Source organism: Pecten maximus, chromosome 19 (assembly GCF_902652985.1).
Source record: "Pecten maximus chromosome 19, xPecMax1.1, whole genome shotgun sequence".
NCBI classification, from domain to species: Eukaryota; Metazoa; Mollusca; class Bivalvia; order Pectinida; family Pectinidae; genus Pecten; species Pecten maximus.
The window spans coordinates 26,664,574-26,671,364 of record NC_047033.1 but is presented as its reverse complement, the minus strand read 5'-3'; the positions used below and the strand labels follow the sequence as shown (position 1 = coordinate 26,671,364).

General features: G+C 35.0%; 1 long non-coding RNA gene across 1 annotated transcript; it reads right to left on the bottom strand.

Moving 5' to 3' along the window:
* Window positions 1–458: 458 nt before the first annotated feature.
* On the bottom strand, window positions 459–5,772 carry LOC117317794. The gene is made up of 2 exons (XR_004530249.1): window positions 5,657–5,772; window positions 459–1,543 (listed from the first exon to the last, which is right to left on the bottom strand). It is a non-coding gene; the product is annotated as an uncharacterized LOC117317794 (long non-coding RNA).
* Window positions 5,773–6,791: the final 1,019 nt, after the last annotated feature.

The window sequence follows — 6,791 nt, the reverse complement described above, 5'->3', positions numbered from 1 at the left end:
ACCGAAATATACCCTTTTGTAAAGTATTCTACACAAAACCTAGAAGACAAACATTTTTTTCCAAATGAGCCAGGTAAACAGGTCACACAGAAAAGAAAACCCCGGAAAAACTAACACAGGTGAAATATAGGATAAGAATGAAACTTGCTTTAGTTGGTTTGTCTTTATCTTACAACATCAACACCTATCTACTATAAAGTGACGACATGAAGATCATCCCCGTTCGATAATCCAATGGGAAAATGTCTGTCATCTGTACGGGTTTCCCTGGGTGCTCTTGTTTTCTCCTAGAATAAGACCCATCAAATGCCTCCAACCGTGCCAATAATTAAGTGTTCAATGCCAGTTGTATAAAAGATCTAGTAGTATAATTGATAAAATTTATGTTTCAACATTTTTCATTGCAATTCACTATAGTGGATTTCCAGTGTACTATTATCTTATAACAATTTAACATACTTAACAAGTCCCTAAATCGCCATAAGTTATTAAATATCTACAACAGAAACAGGGTACGGACATACTTATAACGGACTACAGACATTTGTTGAGTATTACGGGTCCGAAGACGGAAGGATAACAAACAAACAAACATTTGCACAGAATTTTATTCAATAAGCTTAAGGAAATATCATAATGGATTAAAGATAACGAATTATTAAGCAAAATACAAATATTAAAACAGAAACTCAATTAAGGATAAGTTTTTTTTTTTTTTTTTTTTGAAAGTTAAGAATGTGCATTTTTGTTTTTTGTCTTATGTAGACTAATCAGAAATTATTCCATGCTATGCATGATCATTACATTTTTAATCATTAAAGAAAGCCAAATTTGCGGTGTAAGTAAATAAGATACGTGTTAGGGTAGATATACTCTGTTTTGCATAATTAATGGCACCACAAGCCTGAAATCCGTGCGACTGGGTTCACATTCCACCGGACTAGCCAATATCTACCAAGCCTATTCCACGTACTTTTTTGATGAACTAGTTATGTCATAACTTCCTTAATATTTGCCCATTTATTTCGCGTGAACAAATAATGCAGACTTCGTTCATGCACGACACCTTGGGAGATCATACAACTGTATATTTGTAATGTATATGTCATTTGTTTCAACTGTATGAGTGACGACTAGTGATACGTGTTAACAGTATTGAGTACCAGTAAAGTTGCATTATACGCACAATTTAAATTCTAAACGTAAACAAAGATTTAAGGAATCCTAGAGGTTAACATATGAGCAAAACTGGGGATATCAGTATTTTTTAGAATTTCAATCAAAGAAGCGATGCCTTATCATATAGTAATTGATAATTTCGTTGATATCATCAACAATGAAAGTTGGGAGTAAATAATGTAAAGATAGCGCAATGGATAATAAGAAAGCAATAAGCAATATTACATAACGTGGTCGAGGGACATGGCGTGGTTCAGTTGGAGTTCTCTAAGAATCGGCAGTTTACGTTGAGCAAAATAATTGCCTGCACTTCTTTTCCCCCTTTTTCCGATTTGTTGGCATCTTCCACTATGGTTGCAACAAGCTACAACATCAAAGTTAATTGTTTTTGAAAAACACAAACTCTTATTTGAGTTTGCAGAGTTTTTACTAGGTCGTGAGTTGCTTATTACTATAGATAACAAAAATAAATTTGATATATGTCCGTTTCTTTTTTCATATATTTTTGTTTGGAATCATGTGTCCAGTCCTGTTTAGCATTGTTACCAAGGTGTTATGTAGAAAATCTTATAATCATTAACGTTGCTTTATGAATAGGTAAAATAGAAGTTTGTGATTGCATGAATATGGTAAAAATAGTTTGAATCGATAACCCCCTCGAACGAAAAGAATTATACATTAATCATAATTATAATCCAAGTGAACATAATCATACGGGATAAAGAATGGAGTGTAGTAAAGCCGCTAACTTTGTAATCTGTCCTGACGGAACGTTATGATAGTATGAGCCATTTTTGCCGGCTATTGTAGCGATTAGGGGTTGGCAAAAATAACACATACAATTTGGCTGATATTTTGCACAATTGTTACACTCGTCATCTTGACTGAGCGGTTCCATTCAAATCGCCCTCAAAATGGATAAAAAATAAATACAAATCCAGAAACATAAGACATGAACATATCAATAGATAACAGAACGGTCATAAGATCGTTTTGAAAATGGGCTGGTTTTTTTTTACCTTCTCAGTATTTTCCCTGTAAATAGACAGACTGTTTTGAGGACGTAAGAGGGCGTTAATTTACGTTTAGCGCAGTTGAACAGAATGACCGGATCGGCACACAAACGTTGTTAGCATTAAAATCAGTATGGATCAACTTGTTTCTTATTTGTTTGAGCGAATCATCTTGATGATGTCTTTCAAAGCCTGCATTAATATCAACAGGTCTGTTAAGATTGATGGATAAAATTGATACGTAACACAATTTATTGCCACAACTGATTTGGTAAGCTTGCCCACATATATAAAGGAAAGCTTAATTAAAGAATAGCGTCCTGAACTTTTCGGCTATTGTCGCTGAACTGATTCCCCAAGGAGTTCCGGAGGGAATAGCACCGGAACTTCATGCCGCTTACTCTTTCAACTCAAAGGTTTTAGCTGCTGTCTTAGCATTATTACAAGTGACATTGGAGGTTATAGCTGTTCTACTATAACCAAATCTCTTGCTTGACCGGATCAGTATTCATCGTCAACCAAGACCGGCGTTCAATTATTTTCGATAACAAATCTAAACTCGTAAGTTTCCGGTAGGCCTACTGTAAATGTCATATGTCTTAATAAACGTTTAAGAGATAAATTATGGTCAATTAAGTTACATTCAGTTACTTCGGGTGTAGAAAGATGTCATGTATTTTTTTTATGTTTTGATATTAACTTACAAAATGTACAAGATGGAAAATTATTTAACAAAATCAAAGAATTACCAGGTTTTGGCTCTCGAAATTTTACAATATAGTCTACTTCGAAATTTCATCTATTAGCACATTTTCAAATATCTATAAGTTGCTTTACTATAAATTCCCTCTCAACATATTTCAACCTTTTGCTTACAATTCGTTGATCACGATAACAGCTTCCGCAATTAAAAGAATGATGGCCAAATGGGTCAAAGACATTCCTAGAATTACACTGGAGAAGCAGTACAATATACAGTGGAACTTCGTTAACTCGAACTCGGATAACTCGAATACCCCGCTTAACTCGAAGTACCTCGCCGGTCCCGGCCGAATTCTCTCTTTATCTTAGTAAAAAAAACTCGGAAAATTCGAATTCGGATAACTCGAAAAACTCGGATAATACGAAGTAAAAATTTGGTCCCAACAATAAAAATCCTACTTGAAATGTTCGAATAACTCGAAGTATAATTTTCGTCGATCGGTGGCAAACGCCGACATTTTTTAAGAGCTAAATTTCGTTTGTAATACTGAACATATCGGCACTACTAACCTACATGCTATTATAAGTGTTTCATAAATTCATAAAAGAAATTGTCGGTTGAATCTTATAACAACAAGTCTTGGTGATAAAAAGTACTGCTTTACTTACATCAGGTAATTTCCCAAGGCGGTCGCCGATATCAGTACACACGATAGTCAACAACTCATCTACCCGTTCGCTCAAGCGGAACTAATCTCTGACACACCGGTAGATCTACCCGGCTGATGTTTTTACAGGTGTAGAAATGACACAGTCACCGGCGCCTATTAAATCTTTAAACTGCTGAAACAATAGCGTAATTACTGCCGAGGTGTTCAGAGTACAACTGTAACGGTCAGTGCTGTCTATTAAATCGGATAAAATGCCAACTCAGTTACAGTAACATTTTATACGCACATGCGCAGTCCAACTTCCGGTGCTAATACACATGGAAATGGCGTGGTTATCAATAAAAAGTAAGTAGGCCGATCAAACAGTATTTTATATATGTCCAATAAAAGGTAATGGTTCTGTTACGTTTTGTATGCAATCTGTGTTAAACTTAAACGGTTATTTGTTTTGACATTAATTACTTGTTATTTTGTCGAATTCCGTTTTATCGTTTACCTTTTGCAAACTTGACTTGCACATCAGATCGTTATTGAAGTGACTAAGTGAAAGAAACTTTATCGTGACTGTATATCGGCAAAACTACACCAAATTACAAGTGACATAACGAAACATCACATATATATTTACATGTATTGACCAGTCTTCACACTAAACTGATGAACGACAGAGCGAAGTTATAATGATTATATAATGTTGACAAATATTGACCAAACTTTTCACCAAAAACGATAACTCGCTTAATTCGAACACTCGGATAACTCGAAGTTTTTTCGTGGTCCCGTCGACTTCGAGTTAACGAAGTTCCACTGTATTGGAACTGTTTAAACATGAAAACAATGACTGCAGTAATACGGACGCTGCTCGTATTCTGCTTTTTTGCTGGACAGGATAGTAGGCCATGGAATACTGAAAATTTACATCTAAACGAGTTAATCACCATTTTTTCGAGGAAATTGGTCCAAATTTAAATATTGTCTGAAATGGAATTTGGTATGTAGGCACATCACGGGATAGCGGTTAGTGGTGGTTACTCTGGTAACCTTACTTTAACCTTTTTTAACAAAATGACCGCCATTTCCTGGCCTCTGATTGGTACAAATGGGTGCATCATGGGACACCAGTCCCTCACATCACCTCATTTTTACATTTTAACAATATTGTCGCCATTTCCTGGCCTCTGATTGGTCCAAATTTAGATATTGTCTAATTTTGTTGAAAGTTGGACGACAGTACATCTGTTAACCCAATTCACTCTTGCAACCTAACATTCACATTTAAAGAAAATGGCCTCCATTAATGACCTCTGATTGGTCCAAATTCAGATATCGTGGGATCTTTATAAAATTTGATAATGATACAGGTACATAATCGGACACTGTATACTCTCGTTACCCACTTTAACTTTAAAAAAAGGCCGCCAAATACTGGTCTCTGATTGGTCCAAATTTAGATATTGTCTTATTTCAATGAAATTTGGGACGACATTACATTTGTTGACACCGGTTACTCTTGTAGCCTGGCATTCACATTTAAAGAAAATGGCCGCCATTAATGACCTCTGATTGGTCAAATTTAGATATTGTGAGAACTTCAAGAAATTTGATAATGATACAGGTACATAATCGGACACTGTATACGTCTCGTCATATCACTTCAACTTTTTAACATAATGGCCACCAAGCACTGGCCTCCGATTCGTCAAAATTTAGATATTGTTAGATTTCAATAAAATTTGGTATGCAGGTACATCATGGGACATCAGTCACTCTCGCAACTTCACTGATGAATTTAACAAAATGACCGCCATTTCCAAGCCTCTTATTGGTCCAGATTAAGATATCGTCCGCTTTTTATGGAACTTGATTTGAAGGTACATCATTAGACACCAGTTACTCTTGTATTGGACGTCTGCAAATTCAACTTTATAGCTTTCGTTACATTGGGAACAACACAAAGTCTTCTTATTGGTCGAAATTTAGATATATAGCGGTTTTGATAAAAACTGTGCTGAGTTATCGCTCCCTCTACACTTCATTTTTTTGTGAAACTCCTTTAGGGGTCAACTCACTAGTAAATATAAATGTTCTTACGTTTACAATATCTGTTCCAGTTCTTATCCGACCAACTGCTACAATTGTTACATGCATCTCGGGGACATATGTTGCAACGGTTACGCCTTTCCTTTCTTTGACATGGGTTTGGATCGCACAGATCTGAAAAAAATTATCGTCAGCAATGAGAATGCCATATGAAAAACATCATAATCACGAAGATATCATCTCACTAGGGATTTAAATACTCTAATACACTGAGATGATCTTGTCGAGGTAAGTTTCAGAGGAACAACAATTAAATAATCTACTGTAGTATTTCGTTCTTATTTATCAATTATGGACTGTCGCGAGATCTACATGTTGTTCATATAACACCATTTTAACCAAAACGAAAGTTCCTAATTTCTAACATCTGAATTAATATTACGCTTAGCTAAAGCCTTAAGTGGGATAAATTATACATCATTGTCTATTTGACTGCGTCTAACTCAGACTTTTTATTACGCAATAAACTATTCCTAGATGATAATTAATATTGTGAGCTAAATCCGGATGATAAACGTACATTTCTTTAGCGCAGTTTGCAAAATACTTAAAAATTACAAAATTAACAACTATATTATCCTAGTTATCACATGAAAAATGTTCAATGGATACTATTTAATGGAAGCATGAAAATATCACATGAGAATATGATCAAAGATTATCAAAAATATAAACGATAAAGTATATCGCTAATCATTTCAATCTTAACGCTAAAAACATAAGTATGAGACATATTATGCTTTGACAACTCTTTACTGCAGTAATGGTAAACATATAAATTCGCCCAAATAAATGAGTAACATTGGGTTTTTTCCGGGAATGCACTATCATTGATAAGGGGATTTGTTCACCCTGTGTTGTAAAAAAATACAGCTCAATCAGTGTCGTGTCGTATCAATGTCGTGACACAAGATACTCGCACAACACAGCCAGATTTGCATTGGAAATGGGAGGGTAGTGGTCGTCTTTTAGGACTTTGCTATTTAACACAACTTTCCCACCTATCTTGATTTTACCGTCATACCAGATGGGCGATTTCAGTATGTTTTCCTAAAGGATGTTATCAGGGTTTTTTGAAATTAGTAAGTAGAATGGCTTAAGAACATCACAATATAATTTATGTTTA